Source organism: Herpailurus yagouaroundi, unplaced genomic scaffold, assembly GCF_014898765.1.
Source record: "Herpailurus yagouaroundi ecotype Mexico unplaced genomic scaffold, PumYag 250, whole genome shotgun sequence".
Lineage (NCBI taxonomy): Eukaryota > Metazoa > Chordata > Mammalia > Carnivora > Felidae > Herpailurus > Herpailurus yagouaroundi.
In genome coordinates, this window is record NW_024412467.1 from 7,678,232 (window position 1) to 7,693,078 (window position 14,847).

At 39.1% G+C, this 14,847-nt stretch overlaps 1 long non-coding RNA gene across 1 annotated transcript in view; it reads right to left on the bottom strand.

Annotated features, from left to right (window-relative positions):
- Positions 1-403: 403 nt before the first annotated feature.
- The window catches only part of LOC121020537 (uncharacterized), a 24,517-nt gene continuing 10,073 nt past the window's right edge, over positions 404-14,847 (bottom strand). The window contains exons 2-3 of the long non-coding RNA XR_005786184.1: positions 2,639-2,726; positions 404-1,238 (exon numbers count right to left, since the gene is read on the bottom strand). This is a non-coding gene — a long non-coding RNA (uncharacterized LOC121020537). The remainder of the gene's footprint in view (positions 1,239-2,638; positions 2,727-14,847) is intronic.

Below are 14,847 nucleotides of genomic sequence, written 5' to 3' on the forward strand. Positions count from 1 at the left end.
TGATTTTTCAAAGGACAACTAATAGTAAAGCTGAAGATGACAGATTGTCTCCTGGTTTTAAATTAGGACAGTGCAGTGGTTGAAAACATGCACCTTGGAATCAGATGACTAGAGAACATGTCCCAGCTCCACAAATTACTCTATGTCTCCATGTTTCAGATCCTTGCCCCTGTGAGCTCAGTGCCAGGCTCATTATGGGTGTTGAGGCGATGCTTGCCCAGTGCCAGGCAAATAAGTAGCAGGTGCTGGCTGGGGGTGCCTCAGTAGCTCAGTTGGGTAAGCATCCCACTCTGGATTTCGGCTCAGGCCATGATCTCACAGTTGTGGATCGAGTCCCACGTCCTGCTCCATGCTGAGTGGGGAGTCTGCTTAGGATTCTGTCTCTCTCCCTCTCTCTCTCTACCCCTCCGGCCTCTCTCTCAAATAAATAAACATTAAAAAAAACAACAACAACTTTGGAAAAAATGCAGGTGCAATTATATAGGAGCTATCATTTTTTTCTTTGAATATGTCAACATGATCCATCTCAGACACTTCTGGCACTCAGTCAATACGAGGAGGAAAAAAATCGCATTCCAAAGACAAATTCCCAGAATTAATGCCCAGTATGTACACTGAAGGGAAGGCTGAGGTTAATTTTTTGGGAAAACTTCCGTCTCATCCATCAGAATTGGTATCATTTTCTAATTTCAGAGGTTCATTACACTCTCTCCAAAGTCTATGATACTTCAATGGTGTTTTATGCCTTACATCTTGGCTCTTAGAGGAATACTCTCTTATAAATAGCACAAGGTCACAAGTTACAAAAGCCAACAATTCACAGGGGATCTTCTTGTGAGGGGCTGCAGCTGTCCCAGCTTCTCCTGATGAAAGCTCTGCTTCTTTGCCTTGCCCCAATACCATTAAATGCCCATTTAGTAAATTTTATTTTACTGTAATGATAATTCAGATTACGTTCAGAAATGCAACCGCCTTGCTCACTGCTGCTGTTGCTGTCTCCAAACCTCCTGGTAAAAGCGCTTTATACAATTTGCCAAAAGGCAGAGAGATATTCTTTAACTGCCTCCCTGCTGTGTGAGCTCAGTGCCTCAGAGTAAACACGGGGTCCGTGATGATAACTCTTGGAGTGTCACTGAGTGGAATTCTGCCTGAGCCGTATCTCTGGGGTCCTAAGTATCTGATTATGGACTTCTGGGGTATTAGGTGCTACTTTACTTCAGTCTCAATCTGTTCCAAGTCTGGGGGGAGATCACCATGATGAAATGTTATCTCAAGTGAACATAAAATTAAATAATCTACTGTATAATGCAAGGCTCGGATTATTAAATGTACCAGGATAGACCATCTGTCATGATATAAACCATTTTGATCGAAAATATATATGTCTGGGAGTTGAGAGCAGATTTCATAACCTGGTAAAAGATTTGTGTCCTTGTGACAGAGACACTTAGTGAAGACATAAGTCTCGTTAGAAATATGCATTGGCACGTCTTCCATTAGAAATATATGCGTATGTATATCTGGGTCTCAATTCCACCAGCTCTATAATAGGGATCATAACGTCTCATAGTATATGTATTACATACTTCTTTACAGGTATAAAGATCAAGTAAGAAAGTCTGTTAAAAGCTTTATTTCAGTGTCTCAGTCGGAATGTAAAAAAAAATATATATAGTAAGTGTTTTCAGAACCCAGGAACACCCTTTTGTATGCACAGCACTTTTAAAGTTCTACTGCTTAAAAAAAAAAAAATCCACTACTTGGCTTGAGGCAAAAATAATGGCCCAGACAGGAGGCAGAACTAACTGATTGGGTAAACGAAGCAGTATTAAGTGGAGTGACATCAGGAATCTTGGAGTGGAAAGCAGCTTAAATGTCATTTTTTCAACCAAATGAATTGTAATTTGGGTTTCTTGACTCAACACCCTGTCCTCTGTTCCACTTTCCAGGGACCCTGTTGGCAGGATTTCCTCAGGTAGAAAGGCTATCGTGGGAACATAACAAGCTGCATATTCTGAGGTACAGAGGCTTGCCTCTTATTTAAATCATATAATATGATAACACTGAGCAGAACTGGTTCTAGTACTGCACCTGAATCCTCAGAATGGATTATTTTTATTTTACCTTTGTGCTCAACTAGGATTCTGCTAAACCCAGAACTGTCCCCGTTTTACTACAACGACCCACTCATTCTGTAACAGATATTGTATATCCCTTGGAAGTAAAGACTGACTTATTCATCTTTATATTTCTATCAGTGACTACATAATGCTTTCCATATCCAAGATTCCTAATCAACATTTGATGGATATGTTAATGGTTTCTCTAGAAAATCCTTCTAGGTAACTCATACTGTTTTTTTTTTTTTTAATTTTTATATGTTGATTCTTATTTTTGAGAGACAGAGAGAGACAGTGTATGAGCAGGGTAGGGGCAGAAAGAGAGAGAGGGATGCACAGAATCTGAAGCAGGCTCCAGGTTCTTAGCTGTCAGCACAGAGCCCAAGATGGGGCTCGAACTCACAAACCACAATATCGTGACCTGAGCTGAAGTAGGATGCTTAACCAACTGAGCCACCCAGGTGCCCCTAGATAACTCACATTATTAAAGGAATATTCTACTTGTCATTATAGCTTACGTGCGGATTTGTGTTTTTAGTAAAGCATGAGATTCATGGGATGATTGGAGTTTGTTGTTTTTCCATATGGCTCTGATGTAGACAATTCCTATAAGGAATAAATAGAAAGATGAATGTAGTTAATGCTTCTTTTTAGGTGAGTTTTTCTGGAAGACTTTGTCAACAATTAAGCATCAAATACAAATGCTACGTGGCTCTTTCCTGCCAATATTTTTTCTATGGATCTTAATTTCTAAGTGATAAATGTTCATTAGCATACTGCATTGTAAAATTCAATTTTCAGCACTTAAATACCAATAAAAGTGTCTTTAAAAAATTAGCAGTACTAAGTGTTGATAAGAATACAGAGCAACTGGAATTCTCAGATGTTGTTTGTTGTGATATAAAATGATACAACTACTTTGGGAAACAGCGTGGTCATTTCTCATAAAGTTAAACAGTATGCACTTACTATATGACCAGGAAAAAATATTTTTAAGTATTTATCCAAGAGGAAAAGAAACAAATGTTATAGGAAACCTATATGTTAATGTTCAGAGTTATAAAGAAAAATGGAAACCACAGAAAAGTCCCTCAAATGGTGGTATTGCCCTACGATAGAATAATATGCAGCAATAAAAAAGAAACAGATACACATAATAACTTGGATAAATCTTAAAAGCATTGTGCTAAATAAAAGTCAGATTCAAATGTACAATATGATTCCATTTATTTATTTATTTATTTATTTATTTATTTATTTATTTAAAAGTTTATTTATTTTGAGAGAGAGAAAAAGAGAGAGAGAGGGCAAGCAAGAAGGTGTGGGGGATGAGCAGAGATAGAGGGAGAAAGAAAGAATCCCAAGAATCCTCCACACTGTCAGCACAGAAGCCAATGCAGGACTCAAACTCACTAACTGGAAGATTATGAGCTAAGCTGAAACAAAGAGTAGGTGCTTAACCGACTGGTCTACCCAGGTACCCCTTTATGACTCCTTTTCTATGGCATCCAGGAAAAGAAAAAAATTATAGGGGCTGGAAATTCACCAGTGGTTGACCAGAGGCATTTGCTGAAGGAGAGGGAGGGGATTCGAGCAAGGAGTGACCACAGAAAGACCTACGGGAAATTTTTGTCATGAAAGAGATATTTATGTACTTGTTGATTATGGTAGTTGTTACATGACATTTGACAAAACCCAGGGAATGTTTCTCTAAAAAAAAGATGAATTTCAGTATATGTAAATCCCACCTGAGGAAGCAAAGAGAAAGATGTCAACATGCTATTATGCTGTTTAAAATATTATATAGTAAGTATTACATTGAATTTTTCTTGAATTTAATTATAGAAGAAAAATTGAAGGAAGACAAAAGGAAAGCTGAAATTCTGCTTTATTACCTATTAACAGATTTATCAATGTCTAAAAATCATTTTAAGGTTAAGAAAATAATCTATGAAAAACTGAGAAAACAAGCATCAGTATTGTTTTTAGCCATATTTTCACTGGACATAGTAGATTGACTCCCCACTATGAAGATAAGAGCACTAATGCTCCTGCCACTTTCTCTGTCTGCCCCCCTTTCTCCTCCTGATCTTGTTAATTATTGTTTCATATTCTCAAGGTTTCATTTGTTTACATTCTACTTTATAACAATAAACTGCAAACTAGTTTGCACACACCCTCTAAGTCCGTCTAGCTTCTTTGATTCTTTATTTTCAATAATTTCACAATTCGTTGAACTTTTGTCATCATATGGGTGGGTTTTATTTTGTTTTGTTTTGTTGTTTTTAAGCTTTTTTAATGTTTATTTATTTTTGAGAGGGGGGAGCAGAGAGAGAAGGGAGACAGAGGATCTGAAGCAGGCTCCAGATTCTGCGCTGACAGTAGAGAGCTGGATGCGGGGGCTTGAACTCATGAACTGTGAGATCATGACCTGAGCTGAAGTCAGATGCTTAACTGCTGAGTCACCCAGGCACCCCTGTTTTGCTGTTTTTAAGTTACAATGAACACATCAGGACTGGGTCATGTAGTGTGTAGTGATAATCCGTGAATTTCTTTCACATTGTTCAACTCTGCCTTTTGCCTTTAGATTTCAATTAGGTCATGCTGGGGCTTCATGGTCACAATTTCCTCCATCCGGAACTTTGAGGACAAATATCGGATTCCCGTCACTGAGCATTGTTGAAGAGAAGTCTGTTCTTTCTTCTTCAAGGTTACTCACTTTTTCTGTCAGGATTACAGAAAAATTCTCTATTTTGCATCCAAGTCCAATGCAGCAAGATGTGTCTTGATTTAAGTGTGCTTTCTTAATTTTGCAAATTTAGGTTGTTTTTGTTTTTGCTTTTTGTCTGAAAGGAATTTTCTCGTAATCCCTTTAAATACCTTTTCTTCTCAATTTGCGAGTTTTTAAATTCATGGAGGTCCAATTGCTATACATGGGATCATTCTTCTCTGTATTCCATCACTACTAGCTTTTCTCTGTTGCCTAATGTCTACATTTTTCATGAGCCTTCACTGTACTTCTCAAACCTTTCTCTTTGTAATTATCAATGATGTATGCTGTGGCTCTTGCTGTTTCTAATTTATTTGTTAGTTCTTTAATGATATGATTTTTGTCTTTCATTTGTTTGTGTAGATCTGTGGTCTCTTCCCTACTCATTCTGGATATATTAAATTTGTGTCCTTGGGAAGATTTTTTATAGAACAAAATATGTATACAGAATTACATAATGTGAATAAATCCTCTGAGGTAATTTGTCTAATGCCACAGTTCACCCCATCTAATGGGAGGTGTGCCCCTTTCCCATGGGAGAGATACTCTCAGAGTCTGGGTATTTCTCCAAGACAGATATAGGGCCCTGGAGCCTTGACATCCTTCTTGCAGTCACTTTGGACCCTTCCCACTTCATTCCTTTCCTCCCAGCAGATGTTGCTACTACTTCCTAGGAAGAGGAAGAAAGTCATAGCTAAGAATATCTTCTCAGGATGAATCTCTCGTCCTCTGGGGTATTGGTGAGAATGCCAAGGTCGGGTTGACTCATCAGTGCGATGTTTGCATTGAAAGTAGTAATTATTGGCTCTACACTCTTTTGCATCATGCCTCTATGCCAAGTTCCTACATTTGTTTCCTTGGTTTTTGCTTGATGACACTGGGTCATCCCTTCATAATGGGTCGATGTAAGGGATTCCTACATTACTGCTTTCAGGGCACCATCATAGCATTGGGTCCCCCTCTCTAGTCTGCAGTGCCTGACTCTTTGAAATACAACAAAGACAGAAAGAGTTGCACAGTTATTTCAGGTGCAAACCATGAACTCTAATCATAAAATCTCTTTCCTCTACAAGTCTTTGACCCCAAAACTAGAAATTAACCTGAAAAAATCTATTCATTCACTCCAGTACATAAAGTGTGTGGGTGGTGGAACAAACCATTAAAAAATGATTTCTGGTGAAATTTAGAATGGCACTCCCAGAAATATCCTTTATTGTGCTGATACTTATAAATGAAATGTCTGGGGACAATGAGCACACTACAAGGAGGTCATTAATCTAGGACATGTCTGCACCTTATGCCCAGCTCACTACATAAACACATTAGCCAGGTGATTTCTCAGATATTCTCTGCCTTTGCTGTTTTAACATGACCACTGACAAAGTGCTCCTGGCTTCCAGTGTTTGGGCCCAAACTTATACTGCTAAGCCCTCTTGCAGCAGTATTTCCCGCACAGCTGTGATACAATGTCCTTTGAGAAGGCCACAAAAATACAGTCTTGTCACAGATCTGGAGGTCACTGGTCAATCTGTATAAGGATCCCATGGGAGGTGCTGGGCCTTGAAGATTAATCTTGTAGAAAACTTGAGAGCCCAGAAGATTACGTTGGAGACTACTTGTCTAGTGTTGCACAGGGTCGTTGCTCAGTCCATACTTCATCATTGATTAATTTTCCTTCTGGAACTTTACAAAGGCCTATGGCAAAAACAAAACAACAGGACCATTTCCCTTAACCTCACCCTAGTGTGCTTTTCTATTAAGTTTAGAGAAATGAAAACAAACCAATTTATTATTCTTGGAAAGAAAAATTCACATTTTGGTGTGATTTTGCCTGTGTGACAAACTAAATTTAAGAGGGTACTTATAATCATATAGGAAACCTGAAATGGATTTTGAGAGAGAATTACTTCACTCATGCCAATCCCCTCCAAGACAGACTAACTCACTAAAAATTTCAAATAACTGGTTGAAGTTCTTTCCAGGTTTCAAAGATGAAAGACGAGTTTATTATCATCTCTAGAAAGTGCTCGTAAATTCAACTCCACCGTCCGACTTTCTTCTAAGGTAATGGATATCCAGAGCTGTGGAAGGACTGCATTGTGCGTGGTAAGCAGCTGACAGTGGAGATGTTAGGGAAACAGGTTTATAACAATACTTGGTCCTGTCCTTCAGCCTTCTGTCCCCTCCATAATCACCTGAGGCTCTTTTGCTGGAATTACAAACAGCAAGTGCTGTGGTCAGTAAGATAAGGATTGCAGTTCCTTTGGCCAACCCCATAATGTTAACCAAGTTGAAGCCAGATGGAAGTGAGACAAGTGGAGATAAGAAAAGAGTTGCCTCTTCAAGGTCATGCTATATAGGCCATCATCGAAGGTGTAGGCTGTATCCACCTGCTTCCTTGGGAAAATAAAACCTAATCTCTTTGAATTGTGCTTAAGTCTACAAACTCTAAGAGAATGGAGATGCATCTTTCAACTAGGAAATAATAGAGGAAGGCTTTTCTTCCCACCAAACAGGAAAGCTCCGTGTAAGCCCTAGTCTCTCCCTAATCTGTGTTCACTGGCGTCATGGGTCATTTGCAGCATCTTGGTGAGGTAACACATAGGAGTCGAGTTCTGGGCTGGGCCTGCAAATGAACCTTGTTGAGGAATGGCTGGGTGAGCTGTTATTGCTATAAATAGAGAAAGGATCTTTCTCATTTACTTCGGAACTGTAGGAAAGAAGAGACAAAAAAACCCAAAAACTTCACAAGACAACAGGCTGAATACAAAAAAAATGCAATTATCTTTTATTCATTCATATTCCATTTAGTAAGAGAAAAATTATATGCTGTTGGGCTTGGTACCCTTTAAAACATTGAAAAATCAATCAATCAAATAAATTAGGTACTTTGGAATTTTATAGCCGATGCCAAGGACATGCCATAGGGATTGCTTATGAATTCAGAACTATTTTTTCTAAGATATATTGCATTAACAACATTTGAAATGATTTGAAGCAATACAATATAACAAAAATAAATGTAGAAGGAGAAATAAAAGCAGCCGGGCAGGGGCTTCATTCGGAAGGGGAAAAATCCATGCAAAGCTTGGCCCTGTTACATTTCAGATGTGGTATCAGGGCTTTATTTTTCAAAAAAAAAAAAAAAACTTCAAATAGAGTCTGCCAAAGCCCATGGGTGGCCTTGTTGTACAGAGTGGGGGAAGCCTTTGTCACATACTTCTCAGCCTGAGAATTCATTATACAGAATCAACCAGAATCAACCACTCTTCCCCAGGCAGTGTCCATATTCCCTGGGAATTCTAAGGTCAGCCTCTCTACTAAAGCCCTGGGCAACTGTTCCATGGACCTAGCTATCAATGTGAAGGCAACATTCATGCCCCGTGTAATTTTGTCTGTCTATCCAGCTATCTAGAAATGCAATTACTCATTTGTATGCCGATTGTCATTGGGGGACATTTGCATACATATTTTAACCCATCCATTTATCAGTTGCTTTTTGTATTTTCTGCTATCAGAGCTTTAGCATCTGAAGATACTTATTAGTTGACATGTTTTTGTGCTCTTCCAATGTAAAGCCCAACATACGTAAATCAGAAGTACTATATGATGCTGAAATACTCCCAAGCTTTGTAAGAATAAGCAGATTCTAAGCAGGTTTTAAGCTAAAAGAGTATTATATTATACTTATTAACTGAAAAAATCCTTTTGTGCTCTTACAAGTATCCACACATCTTAACCAACAATTGGAAAAAGCACCAGACCTGCAGTCGGAGAAAAGCCTGGCTTCAAATCTGGCCTGACACTAACAACCAGTAAAACTTCAATTTGTTTATCTCTAAATTGAAAGACGGTGCTTTGACATTCTATTTTTCTAGATGCCATATCATCTTATACAAATACATATACAAATAAACATATCCTGGCTGATAGTTAAGGGAAAATCTTGGAGTCTGCTGATGGAACAGGCCGAGTTTAAAAGTATGATTCAAGTTCATGACAGTCTCTTTAATGCAGAAGAATCTTAGAGCTAATTATAATTAGTGCTTCCAAGCTCTTGTTTCAATCCTGATAGTGGCCTTTTTTTCAACCTTCAAACATTCCCAGTGAACCTTCTCTGTCCTGTTACCCTGTTACCAGGACCGCAAGGCAAACTGTATACCTCCCGCTGCTCATAGATTTCCTAAATTACAGAGAAGTGGAGTGTGGTTTTGCAGAGATAAGGAAATAAAGAGGGGCTGAAGTTTCCCCAAAGAGAAGCAGTGGCTGCTGGGGTGAAGATCCGATTAAGGGAAAAGAAATCAGAGAAGAGAAAACAGCCAAGCAAAGGGCCTGCTTATGGGATTGGAGAGTGACCAAATCTGGGGCCCGAACTCTTTAAGAAATCACGTAACTCTTTCTCATCTTCCTCTCCTCCCTTCCCAATCTTGACCGCATACCAGGGAACTAGGAAACATCTCATTTGGCAAACTGGTGTGGGACCTTTGGGATGCAGTGGGCAGAAGGCACTGCAATCTGCAATCTCATGGCTGTGCCGGCTCCTCATCACCTTAGTCTTTTTAAACACTGGTGTTTTCCTAAGTAGGATATATTTTCAAACACACAGAAAATGATGTGACATCACTGGACCCCCCCCCATTCATCTTCATCACGTGTTAATATTGATGCTAATATTTAGTGACATTGACAAAGATCTTTTTTTTAAATATAGAAATACAATCTTACACCCTCAGTTAAAATGCTAGCTTTTCACCCATCCAATTACATTTCCTCTCTGTATTGCCACTGTTCACCTGAGGGAAAGGGGTGCTACCCGCCTGCAGGAAGTACAGCATCTGAGTGGCAAGTCAATGGTGGCCAACGCGTGGCCAGCAGGAGAGATGCCAGGCCACGGAAGCTACAGGTGAGATACCCAGGGGCAGGAGTTCCTGAAGAATCCATACTGTGCCCTGGGAAAGAAACAGCAGCATCTCCCAGACCCAGCCACACCGACGCCCACGTGATAGTTCTACCAAAAAAGCCGGGCCATTTCTTCCCTTCCTCCACTCCCCCACTCTTTCTCCAAGAATGTGCAGGTCTTTTAAATTATATCCGTATCACTGATTCAGTCATGGTCCCAACAGGAAACAGATGGCACTCTCCAAACAGTATAATTTGAGGAGGGTTTATTTACAACAGGACTGTTTACAAAGATGTGGGTAGAGGGAACCACAAGAGACAGCAAAGTAACCCAAGGCCGATAGCAGCTGGTAGTTAACCCGAAGGCCCTGAGAGATGAGGGGAGGGAGCGCCTACTGGAACCCAGAAGCCCAGAGAGTGAAGCAGAGTCCAGTCCTTCGAGAGGAGCAGTAAACTGTTGTGGGACGAGGCCAGCCAGCCTACCTCTTGGCTAAATGCAGGAGAATGAATCCCCTAACATCAATTTCCAAACTCGGTCCGATCCCCTGCTGTGGATCCCTTAGGAAGCCAGAGGGCACTGGAACTCATTTACATAAATCTATACAGGTCAGTCATAAATTTGCATGCCCAAAGTATTTTACCAACATTACAAAGCTTTGCTATGTGATATTTCATTGTTTCAGTACTAAATACAGTAAAACCTTGGACTGCAAGTAACTTGTTCTCTGAGTGTTCCGCAAGATGGGTAAACATCTCTAAAAAAATTTTAACTTGATAAACGAGCAATGTTTTGCAATACGAGTCATACGTGATGCCGAACATCACATGATCACAACTGAGCCAATCGTTCTTGAAATTCGCTTTGATATACAAGTGCTTCGGATTACAAGCATGTTTCCAGAAGGAATTATGCTGACAAACCAAGGTTTTACTGTACTCTGCAGGTTCTATAACTGCTCCTTTGACCCAAGGATAATTTACAAATGAGTTTCTAAATTTTCAGATCTGTAAATTTATGGCTATCTTTTATAACTGCATACCAATTTTCCTGCTTTAAAATCAGAAAGCATGATCTCATGTAAATTTTTGTTGTTGTTGTTATTTCTTTTGTGACCTAGCAGATGGCCAATTAAAAACATAATTCGGGGCTCCTGGGTGGCTTAGTTGGTTAAACGTCTGGGTTTGGGTCATGATCTTGTGGTTGGTGAGTTCGAGCCCTCCATCGGGCTCTGTGCCTACAGCTTGGAGCCTGGAGGCTGCTTTGGATTCTGTGTCTCCCTCTCTGTGTCTGCTTCTCCCCCACTTGCTCTCTCTCTCTCTCTCTCTCTCTCTCTCTCTCTCAAAAATATATAAACATTAAAATTGTTTTTAATGTTCATTTTGTGGGGGATAAGATTGTATAGTCTCTAACTGTTGATCGCAGAGTTCAATATGTCCATTAGATCTAGCTTGTTATTTTTTTGTTCAAATCTTATGTGTTCTGAATTTTTTAAATGTTTTTCTAAGAATTTCAAAGTTTTATGTGCTTGGCGATCTGGTTTTGTGAGTTTGGTCAACATTTTTAACTTTTCATTTTTCAGTTCCTTATTGCAATTCTGTCTATATAGTTATATACAATATAATTATGTAACAAAAGTGAAGATACTACCTGCCAAAAGGATTTAGCATTGCTGTGCAAGTCTTGCAAACGTTTCCTCTATTATTATAATAACTTTCTTTGTCCTTAATAAGTTTTGCCTGGAATTCTCATTTATCTGCTGTTAACGTGGCTAAACAAGTTTATTTTTAACAATACTTTCTCAGATATATTTTTTAGCCTTTAACGTTCAAAACTTTTGTGTACTTACATTTTAAGTATCTCATAAACAGCATGTAGCTGGATTCAATTCTGTATTTTGGTCACTGACAGAAAATAAACAGCAATTTAAATCTATTTACTTTTATTGAGATTATTAATACATTTGAAATCTTTTTTTTAACAATGTTTATTTGTTTTTGAGAGAGAGAGAGAGAGAGAGAGAGAGAGAGAGAGAGAGAACACAAGTGGGGGAGGGTCAGAGAGAAAGGGGAACAGAAGCTCCAAAACGGACTCAGTGCTGACAGCAGAGAACCTCATGTGTGGCTTGAACTCACGAACCATGAGATCATGACCTGAGCTGAAATCAAGAGTTAGGTGCTCAACTGACTGAGCCACCCAAGCACCCCTGTAATCTTTTGTTTCCTGTAGCTATGTTTTTTCTTTGCTATCGGCTTCTCTTTTCCTGATTTAATTGAATTGATAGAAACTTTTCCCTTCCTTCCTTCCTGACCCCTTCCTTCCTTCCTTCCTTTCTTCCTTCCTTTCTTTTTCTTTCTTTCTTTCTTTCTTTCTTTCTTTCTTTCTTTCTTTCTTTTTCTTTCCTCTTCCTTCCTTATTTCCTTCCTCACTTCCTTCCTTACCTCTTCCTTTCTCTTCTTTTCTTTCTTTCTTTCTTTCTTTCTTTCTTTCTTTCTTCTTTCTTTCTTTCTTTCTTTCTCCTTTCTTCCTTCTTTTCTTCCTTCCTTCCTTTTTTTCTCTTTTTTACTGGGTTAGAACTTACAGATCTATTAATTTTATTTCTATTGTCTTATGGCATTCTTAATTCAATAATGTCTAGAGTTAAACAATTTCTCTACTATAGCCCCACAAAACTAATGATATTAAGTTCTTTAAACTTTGCATTTTCTTTTTAGTTTCCTTTTTGTGCTTTATTTGCACCTTGCTCACAAACCCCACTGAAGTCATTTATCTGAATTACTATGGCTGTTTAGAACTAATCCTTCCTTACTTTTACTATCAGTTTCTTTCCTCACTGTGCCTCCTGATCGCTTTTGATTCTTAAACTTTTGTTTCCTCCTTTGGTTTGGATTCCTCTCCCGCAGATGCTCATTCTTCTATTGTTTTTACAGCAAAGGGGTGTGGATGGTAAATTCTCCCAATACTTTTTTTTTCCCTAGAAGACCACATCTACTTTCTCCAAAGGGGCATTATAACCCTTTTAGGAGGCAGTTTGATATATATTCTCATCCAGTGTCCCTTAGGCCTCCTTAGTATTAGCCAAGCTAGAAATTCTGGCTTTGACTTCCTTATTCATTTTAACAGCATGAGGATTCCCTTTTGTATGTTGAGCATCATTTTGTTACATCCTCTATTTCTGAGGGACTGAAGGACAAGGCAGGTGCACATTTCAGCTCAGGTAACTGTAAGGCTTGCTCTTAATGTACTCGACAATATTGCGATGCAGGAACATTTTTCATTCGAAAATCTCACAGACCGTCTACAACGTGCAATGCTCCAAATCCTGGGAATACAGAGGTGACTAAGGTACAGCCCATGATCTAAGTGACATGAAATTAATCACTACAGTTAAAAGAGAGAATTTCTGAAATGGAGGCATGAATGATAGCGGAGCACAGCGAGAAAATCTGGCTCTCCATTTTCTTTTAGGGGGGAGAATTGAATTTCAAAGTACTGGTAAAGATTTGCCCAATTTCAAACGGGTATTAAACATAGAGCTGGGATATACGGTCCACACAAAATCTTGTGTTTTTGAAAGCAAGAAAAGCAGTTGTGTCCTCAATATCAGGGTTCGGTTGTGAGCAGTGGGCATTGGCTTAGAGTTCTGGTTACATATCACAGTTAGGATGAATAAACACTTATTAAATACTCTTCCAAGGGTCTCACACCCCTTCATCCCTATCTCTATTTGAGGGAAAAACAAAAATAAAAACAAACAAACACAAAAACCTTCGCTCTGAATCTGAGCTCTCTCCAGCTTCTGCTTACTAAGCACTGAACACAGAGCTCAGGGGCTAAATGAAAGTGGATTGTAAACCAGAAATTGCTGTTCCAGAAAGTATGAGGTCATAGGAAACAGCAGAAAAGAAGCCCTACTAAGAGGAGAATTTAATTCTGGAGTAGAGGCTTGATAGAATTTTATACTCGGTGGGGGGGAAAGAGGTACTATCTGGGACAGCTTGTAGCCTCACTAAACAAGAACTTCACGTTGGAAACATCTAGGAAACTGCAGCCAAGCCTCCTGCTGTTCCCTACTATTGATGAGTAGAGAGACTTTTCAGAGACCTCACCTTAATTTCCTGCCCAGTTGGCAGCCTTTGAATTTTTCAGTTAAGTTTTGCATTAAGTAAAGTTGTTTTTTTTCCTCCTTAAATGCCAATTTTGTCATGTGAGTAGTGTGTGTTTTTGATCTGGAAAATGCTCTGAAAGGCATTAATTGTTTCATCTGATATTAATTTGAAATGAAAAACAGAAAAGAAGGGGCGGGGCGGGTTTGCTACACGGATGATGTTTTGTAGCTAATTTGATTTATTGGGTAGGAAGAAATGTCAGGAAAATCTTAGGTATTCACTTCAGCAAATATGTCTGCTGCCTCCTATTAACCCACCACCATTTTCTTTTCAGAAAATACTGCTGGAGACGTTGGCTGTCTGTGTAGCCTGTCCAGCTCAGCCAAAGAGCTCACCCCCAGGTGATCCTCAGATTTCACACTGTCCTGGTGCCCGGCTTCTTAGGGTCATGAAAGAATGTCAGGGTTCTTAACATCTTCAATTTCTCACTATTAAAATATAGTTCTTTAGCAGCTAATAATTTAGGAGTTGACATGTATGGGAGAGAGCAACATAGATTAAAGAAAAGGAGTTTTTCCAGAAGGACAACATGAGACAATGAAAAGTGGAACGGGGGCATTATTTTTGTATCAGACGTGTGTTAAGTTGAGCGTGCATCTCAGCCCAGATCTTTCTCCTTGAATCTACTATCTCATTACCCTTGCCCCCATCTGCCTTCTCTTCCGATATTCCTTAAATGAGTGAGTGGCAACACCATTTAACCAATCCCCAAACTTAGAAACTTAGGCAAAATTTTGATTCCTTTGTTGTCCTTTCCAAATCCCATACTGTGTATTGTGATTTGCTATCATCTTTTGGGCACCACTTGTGGGGTAAGCTCTGTAGAAAGTGTGTGTGTGTGTGTGTGTGTGTGTGTGTGTGTATTTATATATATAGAAAGTGTATATATAT